Source organism: Notechis scutatus, chromosome 4 (assembly GCF_049901735.1).
Source record: "Notechis scutatus isolate UNSWTSFEM ecotype Mainland chromosome 4, rNotScu1.2, whole genome shotgun sequence".
NCBI classification, from domain to species: Eukaryota; Metazoa; Chordata; class Lepidosauria; order Squamata; family Elapidae; genus Notechis; species Notechis scutatus.
This window is the reverse complement of record NC_142012.1, coordinates 141,271,319-141,284,740: the sequence shown is the minus strand read 5'-3', so window position 1 is coordinate 141,284,740 and position 13,422 is coordinate 141,271,319.

Below are 13,422 nucleotides of genomic sequence, written 5' to 3'. Positions count from 1 at the left end.
AAGTAAGGTCTCATGGGGCATCTCACATGTTTAGCATCCAAGAAAAAATGTGTTTGTTTTAGTAGTGAGAGAAAGGTATATGTCATGGTCATTGTATAAAGAATGGGTCATATGCTTTTCTTACTAGAACTGAAGGAGTGGATGATTGTGAAGAAGAGATTGCTCAAGTAAACCAGTGATATTAAATAGGAATCAGGGCAAATAATTGATCACACCAAACTTCCTAGATTTAGAACTATAGTTTAATCTAGATCAGAAACCTGGTTTCTGTGGAACACCATTTTTTTATAGGAGGGCCATTGCATCTTACTTTCATATGATGATTTAGGTCAAACACTGATTGGGCTTTGTAAGGGCAGGTTACAATGCCCTTCATTCTGCACAGTTGCAAGGCAGATATCACAGTATTGCTATAATTTTTTGCCTATTTGTAGAATTTAGCTTTATGTTAAAAATTTAATGTCTATATTTTAAGTAAAAATGCCATGGCAGTCAGATGATTATTATGCATTCTTCCTAGTAGCTGATAAGAACAATGTTCTGAAAAAACACAGAACATTGCCAAATTTAGTTATTTAACTTGAAGAACACAGCAGATGATACATATTGAAGATTAAATTCCTCCCACATTAATTATATATCTGTTTGCATCTGTCTGTGCTGGCCCTTGGCTATACTAAAGATTTATTTGGTTTGAATATTTTTTTAAAGTTTCAGCTGAATATAAAAGTATTTCCGAATTCTATTTAAAAAAGGAGAGAGGATATTTTAAAATAGAATAAAATTCCTAAGAAAGCAAAGGGAAATTTTCTAGGTGAAATAATACATATATGCCTGCTATCTCTAGGTGACTAATGCATTTTAATAATGCAATGGAGTTTAGATTGAAGATATGTGCCCCCTCATCTCAATAGGGGAAAAGTAGTGAAAACTGAAGGAATCAAGATGCTCTACACAAATAACATCAAGAGTCTGGATGAAGATGATCACTATAAATATTGATATCCTTCAAACTGACAACATTAAGCAGACTGAAGTCAAGAACAAGGTTAAAAGTGAATCTATCATAACAGTAAAGAAGATCTTAAAGTCCAAGCTCAATGGAGGTAATTCCTTCAAGGCAATTAATGGGAAAAAGCTGGAATACTGCACAGAATTCAAACAGAACTAAAACTCTGGATTGGAAAGTTATAAAAATAATGACAATGAAACATACCTTTCACTCACATAGTAGTGTTGACAGACCCTGCTTACCAAGAAAAATAAGTGGGCGTGGAGTGTTGCAAGTCATTAGATAGCTGAAAAAGTAGAAAAGACATTGAAAAGATATCTGAAAGACAGTAAAGAAGATGCACTGAAGCCAGTATATCATGAGGCTTCCTTAATACAGGAGAGACCTGTTGCCTAATAGAAGGACCATATGAAAAATAGAAATGAAACATGATAAGGCAAGTATTAAATGGCTGATACATTAAAAAATAGCAGGCAAAGCAAATAACAAGAAGACCTGGCAATGACAAAGAACAGGAAAATTGAAGAAAAAGTCAGACAGCCTAATTCTGTCTGCACAAGGCAAATCATTAACTTGAGAAGACAGCAGCAGATAGAAAATGCTACATCTACAAAGAAGATGAATAAAGAGTGGACTAACCTAGTTAGCTGCTGTAAGATCGTGTAGACCAATTACAATCACAACAGCATAACAAAGTAACAGCAACAGTGTAACTGAATTTCTGAAAGAAATATCATTTGCCTGTGAACAAGAACTTATGGGACCACAAAATAGAGAAAGTGATTGAAGAAGCTAAAGTGCCCTGGAACTTTTGAATTCAAACAGACAACCACCTCCCACAGAACATCTAGACTTAAAAACTTGATAAGATACACAGAAAGTCTAGATAATGAATGCTGCAGTAAGAAAACAAAGATGATACCAATACTAATACCGTAGGGCACCTTTTGAACATATTAGGCATTGACAGAATCACCATCAATCAATTGCAAAAGGCAACTTTACTTGGAACAGCTTACATCCTGCAACAATACATTTAACACCATCAGACATCAACATCTGCCTATCTTAGGAAGGACTCAATAAGTGGATAAAAATGCCAAATCCTGTCTAAGTCTGATTGACTGTATGACCAACCATGGTCATAAAAATGGAATAAGTCTTTTCCAGAGAATGCTAATCAATAGAAAGAGCTAGTTCCCCAACTGTATGGACATCCATACAGTTGGGGGACAATGATACATGCATTTTGATATTATAGGACAAATTGTATGCCTTATTAACATCAACTAACATCCAACTAACATCACATCACAAATGCAAGGGGTTTGCATTGTGATGTACTTAATTTCTTCATCATCATTTTAGCAGCAGATACCAGTGTGTCTAAGTCAGCGTATCACAATTTTAGCAACTTGAAGATGTGAGGACTTCAACTCCCAGAATTTTCCAGCCAACAAGGGGAATTGATCCAAGATTGAAAAACACTGCTCTATGTTAATAAGCAGATATTTTTATGGTACGGTAATTCCACTATAATGTGTAAAGTTTTAGTCTATGAATTACCAGTATTGCACTATCTTTTTAATTGTGGCAATGATATCACATTAATTTCCCTTAATACATTAACCATTTTATCTTCAATAAAAAAAGAAAAAGGAAAGCAATCACTATTTTGACTGTTTTGCCCACTCATTACTACTTCTGAATTGTAAGAAGTTATTGTTGTTGTTATTTGTTCTTTCAAAATGCCCTATTGTTTTATCTAGATGGAATATCAGCAGGTTTCATAGTTCGCTAATAACTTTGTAACTTAAAACAACGTGCCTCAGTATGTGTTATTAAAACAACCATGCCTTTAGCAGTTCAGTGGTATTACCTTCTGCCAACTGCCTCAGATAGAAAATAATAAACCTTCTCTAAGCACATTTTGTAGACTTTTTTTACACAATGACTTAGTACAGATTTTGCATTTGGTTAGTTAGCAATATTGAAATCAGTTATTTAATATTGGCTTTCTTTGGAAGGAGATAGATTTCAAATACTGTATATCCTAGAATGGTTCGTGCCCGAACATAAAAGAAGTGAGGTAATTGACAGTTCTTTTTCTGTTTTGGAAATGTGGTCTTGTTTTTAAAAGGTTGAAAGCATTTCATTTTTACAGTATTCAGTTGCCAGGAACATCTGAGGCACAGCTGAGGCAAATTAACAATGCAATTCCAAAAGGTTTATTTTCAGAGATCAATTAGAAATGTATTCTCTTCTGATGGGATTTTCATGTAAGCTTCAGCTTTTACTTCAGTACAAGTATCACAAGAAACTGGCTTAAAAAAAAAACCCAGGTCATTCTGATGGAATCAACAATACAATTAATAAGCCAGACAACAATTTCTCCTTAGCATTTCTCCACTGTGCATGTAGAAGAATATTAACAACAACTACAGCAACAATATCAGCTATCAATTCTCTTTCAGTTCTTGATTTCATATATGTGGAAGGGATCATTGCATACAAATATGATTGAAAAGTAGAGTCATATGTCACTCTGAGCACTCTGTAGGCACCAGAAAAGCAGAATAGAAATATTGATATAAATTAATAAAAAAAATTAGTCCAGTTGCCATAATTCAACTTTCAGATACCTTTGCCTGGATGACTGAGAATCTTCGTTAAAATATTGCAACACATTTTGAGGAGAAAATCCCTGAGGTTTGTGTGGCAGCAGTTGGTACATTCCAACAATTCTTTCATTAATTTGCTCTGATTGATGTACTTTTTATATGGTAAAAATTGGCACTTTAATGTCCATGAGGAAGAAATTTGTCAATTTAAGAATAGCAGTTCGGATTTTAAAGGAAGCTTCTTTCAATTCTATTTATTTTTTTCCAGGGAAGTCCAAAAGTACTGATAATGTTCTTATCATCTTTAGCTATTATTAGAAAACCTTAAAAATGTTTTTCTGGCATGCATAAGATATCTGTATTATTACAAGGTATCTATCTATCTATCTATCTATCTATCTATCTATCTATCTATCTATCTATCTATCTATCTATCAGCTAGCTAGTTAGCTACCATCAAATCCATGTTGATTCTTTGTCAGTTAAAGATATAAAGATATAGATGTAGCTAGTTAGCTGTATCTATATCTTTATATCTTTATCTGACAAAGAATCAACATGGATTTGATGGTAAATCAAATCAAAAACCAAAATTGCAGATATTTTGAATTAACTATAAATGTCTTCTGATCATCAATCATCATCAATTACTGAGCTGGAGAACTCTTGCAGAACTCTGATCTAAATTAGATTTATTGTAAATTAAACTCTTAATCAATACTCTATATAAGTGTAACATAATTACTTATGAACATGATTTTTTTAGGAAGTGCATTTTTTTCCATCTAGAAATAGCAGCTCCTGATGAGAAAGGATAGACTAATTATGAAATATAGTTCCATTTTTCTTTGATTTAACCACATGCCATAAAGATGATCATTTAGCTTAATTTCCAACACTACATTCTGCCTAGTTTGACAGAATATTTTATTTTTCTTTTTTTTCATTTGACTTTCCTTACCCATGCTGCAAAGTATTATTCATATTTGTTAGGTAGGAAATTGAATTTAGAGTCCTTGAAATAGACAACTAAAAATTCTTAAAATCTGTTATTAATTAACATCACAATTGGGCTATTTGTCACAACACAATGAAGGATTTTGTAGTTATTTATATAATTTCTATGAAGCTCCTAATTCATCACTTACTTAAATCCTTTCTGTCCTCCTTGGGAACGTTAATTGGACCATTTCACAAATTATGCAAAGACCTTATGGGAAGGTGTGTTAATATAGTGATTGGCTTAAAATCTGTACACACAGCGCATAATATTCCACGGTGATTTTATGATTTTGCATATGGAAGTAAAGGCATGTTTTCCTCATTAGGAAAATAAGGGAGAAATAGTACAATGTGCATTTATTAAACTGAAATTGCCTGCCACAGCCAAAACCAAGCAAGGGAAGAAAACACTCCTGGACCATTTAAATATCATCAGATTTCCGAATTAGAAATGGAAGAATGCTTTTTCATGCTGCATTAGCACATTTTAGGACAGATTTTAGTTTCAAAGCAGAGGCAGTTCACAGCCTATTTTTAAGTCCGAACTCTTTGAAATACTGAACACAGGTTTTTTGAAGGTCCACAGAGATAATTGATACGCTTTCCTTGTAAAAATAGTGTATTAAAAGCTCACCTCAGAGACATCCTCAGCCTGTACCTTTAGATAATTTACTTTGGAACAAAAACATGGATTTGATGGTAGCTAACTAGCTGATCACAATGATACATAACACCTAATTTTTTAAAGCTAATTTCTGTCACTGGTATGGATAAGACATTGCAGATATGACATTGCAAAGAGGACAAAGTCCTAAAACAATTACAATTACAATTACATTTTTCTACATCATACTGTTAGCCCATCTAATTCACTTGTCATGTATGCTGACTGATGACAGTTTTCAAGGTTCAGGTGGGATTCTTGGATATATAAGGCATTGAAATGGTACTTTGCACTTGCAAACAATTATCTAATGCCTATATCATCTATCCTGTTTTTTTTATGATTGTCCTATAAGAGAAAAAAAAACCTAAATACTAAAGGACAATAGCAAAGTCAAAGTGAATTCAGACAATTTGAAATAATACTAGAGGGCCTTTACAAATATTTACATAATTTAAATTGCATGTCTAATTATTGTTATTCTTGTTGGTCCAGAATATTTTTCTCAAATTATAAAAGGTGCATTTAGCTCATACTGATACTGTATGTTTTTTTAAAAGAAACTTTTATGTATTACTTTATTATTTTCATAAAAGTAGAAGACATCTGACAGTTTTCCAGCTTTCAAAAACAGATGATGCCGAGATTAACCGGGAGGGTTTCCAGTTTCCTCCCAGTTCAAAGAAATTTATTTTTGTATTACAGAGATATGTGTTTCTTGTTCTTAAGCAATGTTTGGAACAATTTGCAGCTGCTCTGTTTTTTATGCCATCATAAATATCCATCAAAATACTTTCAGTGCCCTGCAAATATAAGGTGACCTTAGATTTCAAGACAGACAAGTGCAACAGCACATAATAGCTATTGCTTTTTCCATACACAGAAGGCATTAGACTAGCTTCAATTCAGTGAGCACACCTTGTCTGTATGTGTCTGTATTCGAATTGGGGCTAGTTAACACGTTAACACAAGAAGGGTGGATTGCTCAGCAATTAAAGATGCTGGGCTTGTCAGCTGGAAAGTTGACCTGAGTTTGAGACCTGTGTGCTGTGTGATGGGGTGAGCTCCCACTACTTTCCTTATCTCCTGCCCACCTAGCATGCAAATGTGAGCAGATAAATAGGAATCACTTCGGTGGGATGGTAACAGCATTCTGTGCACCTTTGGCATATAGCCATGTTGATCACATGACCACAGAAATTGTCTCTGGACAACATTGGCTCCCTCGGCCAAGAAATGGAGATGGCTCCCTTGGCCTAGAGTCGGACATGGCTGAACAAGGGAATCCTTTATTTTTGCTTTTAACACAAGCATATTTATGGTTTATATTTAGGCCATACACACAGCATGTTTCCCCCCACCCCCACTGAAAATTCAGTGATAGTAGCTGCACCAATAAGTGCTTAATACTAAACCACCAATCACTATAAATTTTTCACAGTTCCTTCATGCAGTATTTTGACTTCCAGATCCCACAATATTGTATATCTTCATTTGTTAGACCTTTCTTTCCTATTGCTAATCATTTATTATCATTATTATTGTTATCCAATTGAGTAGGAATATCAAAATCATTATCAAATGATATTGTTTAAACTTTTAAATTTAAACTTTTAAATTCTTAAAGAGATCTTGAGCATGCAGAGATTCTCCTAATTTTTCCTTAACATTTGCTCCATTCTGTCCCTCTCCTTACAGCAATTTACATATGTATGTTATTTGTTCATGAACATTCTTCCTCCTTAGTTCACCAATTCTAGTTTTCCCAAATGGATAAGAAATGTTTATATAGAAGTTGTGAAAGTCTGGAGCTGATATGGTAGAATATTGTCTCCCTTCCACAGGGATTATTTTATAATGTATAAAGATGGTTACTATAAAGATAAAAGTCATAACAATTTTAAGATATCAATTTTTATTATATTTTGTCATGGGTTTCATATTGATCAATAGTCAGACTGACTGTATGTGAGATTTGAAAGCAGTTTCATCCACTTTCCCTTCTCTTTTACTGATAAATGTTCTAGTATGTAGGTATTTCTTGTAATCTGGAAATTATGAGGCAACTTTTAAGATCAAATTATGTGTCAAATGTGACTTTCTATCTACAGCTACCAATCTCTAAATATATTTTCTACAGTTACATAACAGAAAAAGGTGCAGCTATTTTGAATGTGTTTGCAAGGCATGTACATAACTTTCATATAAATCATGCAGATTAAAACTCTTATCTGCTCTATTCAGCAACATAATTAGGTTTACAGAGATTTGAACTTGAGTAACAGCTCCATTAGGGCTCTTTGTTGAGGTAATTCCCCTTTAGGAGAATGAGCGCATACAGGGAGATGTATAGAGAGTAGTGTTTGAATAATACACACACAGTACACAGATACACTGTACAGTAAATGTAGGTTTTTACTTCCAGAAAGTTTAAGCAAAGTTCAAGATCAGCAGTCCAAAGTCATTCATAGGTAAATCAGTCAGTTTTTCAATCCAGGGATAATCCAATAACAAATTCCAGTGTCAAAAACAGTTCAGTAACAAACTTACATCAAATCCAGAAATAGCAGTCAATTAGGAAAAATGGAGGAATGGCAATACTTTCCAACAGAAGGAAACAGAGATACACTCACACTCTCTTCTGAGACTCAGACTAAGACTAAAACAACCCAGGTTTCTGGCTCCATTTTATGGCCGTTTGAGTAACCACACTCAATTGCAGTTTTTAGCATGCTCTTAAAGAGACAGTATTAAAATGTCTATCCTGGTTTATATATTTCTAACCCAAATACCTGTTAGGTGACTCATATTCCTAACACTTTACCAAGAGTCAGTTCCTATGGTCTTACTGGACCAGCTGCTGCTGACTCACTGAGGAAATGGCAGAGATTAGGATTAACCAGACGGGAGCGGGGAAGCCAACCCAGAACAACAGAAAAATAAAGCAAATCAACCAAGCATTACCTTTTTGTGAAAAGCAGAACAATGACTTAACAAGAAAGGTTTCAAATGATCCATCTTATTTCCCTCATTTGCACTGTTCCTGTTGGAAAGACCACCAGGAAACATGTGAACCAGCACAGAATATACACTGTAATCCACAGAACATCTCAATTAATATTCTCTCCTGAGTACTGCTAGAACAATACATAACATCAAGCCGTTTAATCTCCGGCAATAATGTCTTTTGTTTGGTTGAGAGGGTTTTCTCTCAATTAGGTTTTTTTCAGCATGGATTTTCAAAATTAGTTGGTATTCTATACTGTGTGAAGCGAGGTGCTCCAGATTGGCTAAGCACCAGCACATGGCTAGGTAAAATGCATAGAGACACGCTGGTTGCATTAACAAACCTGTTATCCGGAAATTCTTCCTTGTAAACACAAGCATTGGGCTCTCTTTGGAATTAAGTTAATCCTTCCACATGCTTGCTTGGGAGATAATAAGCCACAAACTGTATAGTGTTTAAACCTCTGCTTTGAATATAATTTACTGCTACCATATAAATTATGGCTAGGACAATAGGTAAATGAAATGGAAACAGGTGGCTTGCAACAAGGCAGCATAGAAAACCAATATTTGACTCTTAGATAACCGTAGTTATTAGCATACAGAAATGATTTTGGCACGGTCAAATTTCAGCTCTCTTGCTTTTTTTTTTTTTTTTTTTGTGTGTGTGTGTGGTTCCCTTAGATTTGACACTAAAAGTACAAAACTGTACAAGATTATTTCTGTGTACATCCTTTTGAAATAAATGATAGCTGCAGAAGAGTAAAACAGCTCTTGAAGTAATGCACTCTGTTACAGAGAGATTCGAGTATTTTGATGCCTTCTGCTTGGTAGCGATTAGCCCCAAAACCTTGGCTCAGAATTTTCATTTTGTTTGCATTTTGCTTCTGGATAAGCAGGTCCAGCTGGGAAAAAATCGTGGAAGGCTTTAATTGCTATTGTCCATGTAACACAGCTATTTGATTGAATTAAACAGAGGTCTATACATTCCACTGTTAATTACATTGCCAGGCATTGCCAGGCATTTCCCCAAGAGACATAGAATTTTAATTCTGAATTGCCATTCTGTTGGTAAACCCAAAAGGTAAACTTCTGAATTGACTGAGCTACAAACCTGCTGGGTAAAATAATCTAATCATAAATATGCAAAATTAAGAACAAATCGGCTAAATCTGGCCAAGTCCCATCTTAGTCCAGTATTTTGTTTCTCCTGATGACCAACCAGATGACTCCAGTACTTACAAGCAGAAGGCAGAGTCAGATACCTTTCTTTTCATCATTACTCTGCAGCTAAGCACACTGCCCCAATATGGAGATAACACCAAGTCTACTAAAACAAATTATTCTTAATAGAGCTATTCTCCATGGCTGTATCTTTTTGTAAGCTAAAATGCTAAATTCCATAGCTTTTCTCATAAAGTCTATGTTCTAGTCTCCTGATAACTGTGATGGCTTACTTTTACACTTTACCAGTTCTAGCATATCCACTTTCAAATGTCACAAGCAAAACTTTACACAATGTTCCAGATGCTGACATATATTTCGATTTATATAGATTTAGGCATAGATTTAGATAAGGGCATTAGAATAGTGGCAGCCCTTTTCCTAATGCTTGCCAGCATGGAATTTGTTTCTTCATGCTTGATGTACACTAAATTGACATGCCCACTACTATTCCACTATGATTTTTAGTTAGAGATATGAAATAGGATCTTTTTACTTCAAAATACATGTGAATACATCAGAAATTTTAGCCTGCATCTGTCATTTTGTAAACCGGCCAGCCTGTTACAGAGACCTTCCTAGATCTCTTTGCAATTATTTTGGTGTGCACAAACTTGAATTTGGTTTGGTATCATTTGCAAAGTTGGGCTGTTGTTTAATTTACAATTTAAAAAGCACAGTGCTGGGTCACAGCACAGATCCTTATCATTTTTGCAGATGACCTGGTATTCATATTAGAGGATCCATTGGAGTCAGCACCTAAACTGATAGAAAAGATAGAAGAGTATGGGAAAGTAGCAGGTCTGAAAATAAATAAAGATAAAACAAAGATTTTAACAAAGAACATATTTGTTGGAATTGGAGGAAGTTTTGGGGATCCAGGTTACAAATAAGGTTAACTATTTAGGTATACACATAACACCAAGATGTAGCACACTTAAGGATGACAACTATCTTAAACTCAAAAAACAGATTGCAACAGATTTGATAAAATGGGAAAATTTACAATTATCATTGATTGGGAGAATATCTACAATTAAGATTAATGTATTGCCTAGAATCTTATATTTATTCCAGACAATTCCAATTAGACTAGGAAAAGAAGATCTAAATAAAACAGTGCTAAAATATATTTGGCAGAGGAAGAAAGCAAGAATAAAACTTAAACTGTTACAAGATGCAAGAATAAGAGGAGGATTTGCTTTGCCCAATTGGGAATTATATTACCAGGTGACAAGTTTGATGTGGGTAAAGGAGTGGATATCACTAAAGAATACTAGACTTTTGAATTTAGAAGGAATACTAGACTTTTGAATTTAGAAGGACATGACTTGCTGTTAGGGTGGCATGCCTTCCTCTAGTATAAGGGAACTAAAACCCAGGGGTATTTTAGAAGACATTATATTCGAGAAGCATTGTTTTTAAACTGGGAGAAGATAAAAAAGCAATGTTATCTAAAAATCCCACTATGGTTATCTACTATTGAAGCTTTTTCTTATCCAATAATACATAAAAAGGAACAGTTAGATATGGTGAGATATTGAATGAAAAGGGTGAACTTAAATCTATGCAAGCGTTGGAAGAACAAGGTGTAAAAATGAATTGTTTTTCATATTTGCAAATACAATCTAGATTTGATAAAGATATTAAAACAGAAGGTATCTATGATAAGTTGACCGATTTAGATAAAATTTTGACAGGTACTGATGAAAAAGTAATTAAAAAACTTTATGGACATTTGCTGGAATTTAAATTAGAGGAAGAACAAGTAAAAGAAACAATGATTGCGTGGGGGAAGAATTTTGGATATGGGATTGACTTAGATAAATGGCAAAAATTGTGGTCTCAAAATTATAAAATGACAATGTCGACTGCATATAAAGAAAATTTGTATAAGATGTTTTACAGGTGGCACTTACCCCCCGACAAGAATTGCGAGAATGTTCAAGAATAAATTGGATAAATGTTGGAAATGTCATCAGATACCTGGTTCATATTACCATATGTGGTGGACATGCTTGGATGCAAAAAGATACTGGACTATAATCCACACATGGTTGGAAAAAATGATAAAACAACACATAGACTTTAAACCTGAGATATTCTTATTGGGAATTATACCAGAAATATACAGTAAAGAATTGAAATATTTGATTGTAAGTGTTTTAACAGCGGCTAGAATTGTATTTGCTGAGAATTGGAAAAATGAAAAAAATACCTATGCAGGAGGAAATTATTAAGAAAATCATGGACTGTGCTGAAATGAATAAATTGTCATTTGAAATCAGAGAACAAGAAGACAAGCAATTTTATATGTTATGGGATTTATTTTATCAATGGTTAGATAAAAAGACATGGTAAAGAAATAGATTATGAAGCTTTACAATAAAAAAGTTAATAGATTGACATAGAATACAATATAAAATATATAACCATTGGATGAAAGTATAAGATTAAATTATAATGAAATTTAGAATATCTCGTATAGAATGATGGAAAAATAGCTTAGTCAAATGAATGATTAATGATTGATATTATATAAGCACATGTTAGATTGCTAAGGTGAGAATTTATACAACTTGTGAGTAACGGTAAAAAAAGGATAGCACAAAAGATTGTAACCAACTGACACACTGTATGTATATAATTGAAAGATGGTTTTATGTTTTGTTTGTATGTTTGTTGTAAAAAATAAAAACTTTGGGGGAAAAAAGTACGCTCCTTTTTGTAAGATGTCTAAATTTACTCAAGATGCTTTGGTGGAAAATTTGCACTGACTGCATTTTCATAACATGCTTAACCAGGGTACTAAATTAACCTATTTTCAATCTACTGAACTATCAACTATGTAAAAAGACTAAATTGGCATAGCAATCTTAGCATGTGGTGTGATTGACTCTTGCAACCTGACCTGGTTAATACAGCCCATTGCAAAAATCAATTGCTCAAGCTATCTAGCCTCATATGAATTGTCTCTAAAATAGGGACTCTAGATGGTAGCTTGTAACCAACAACTCTTCTTGGTTCTTTAAGAGAAACCTGTGATTTTTTTTAAAAAAACTTTTTGTTCTATTATAGCAAGCAATTTTAAATTTCAGTCCTTTTTTGTCTTTAAATTCACCTCAATTTCACCTCATTTTATCATCTTTTGCTGTTGTAAGAGATGGAAAGGATTCTCAGCAAGATTAAATCTTTTCCACATGTGTATTATTTTCATAATCTTAGTTTTCTTTTGACAAGAAGATTGGTAGTAAACTAAAGCCTTTGACTCTACTTCTGCTGCCCACAAGCCTCAATGAACCTTGTGAATATAATTTGGGAATTACAGACATGGTTTTGAGCATTTATAACCAAGAGGTACTTTAAAAGATATTTTCACTAAAGTATAGTCAGCAACAAATAAATTGTTCTATTCCATAGTCTGCTGTGGAAGGCACAACTGAGAATTTAGCATTGAATTGATTTGTTACTACATCTTCAATGGTATGTATAAAACTACAACGTAACTAATATTTTCTGTTAGAGCCCTACACTTCAGCAGAGCTTCTGGGAAGACTGTCTTTTACACACACACACACACACAAATTTTCCATTTCATTTTTATAACTTGTTATTTTTAAATCCACATCCAAAACAGCAGGGGTGGGATTCAACTGGTGTTACTACCAGTTCGGTGCTTACATTTTGTGTGTGCATGTGTGCTTTGCACGCACATGCACCAGACACACACTGTACATGCGTGTAATACAACAAAAGCTGTTCCTCCCTGTGCGGTTGCACAGTGTTTGAAAAATGCATTTTTTACTGATTTTTCAACCTCAGCTGTGCCACGCAAAGCAGCTGAGGTTGAAAAAGCAGGCAATAAAGGTCAGGTAAGAGCCCGGGCGGGCAGC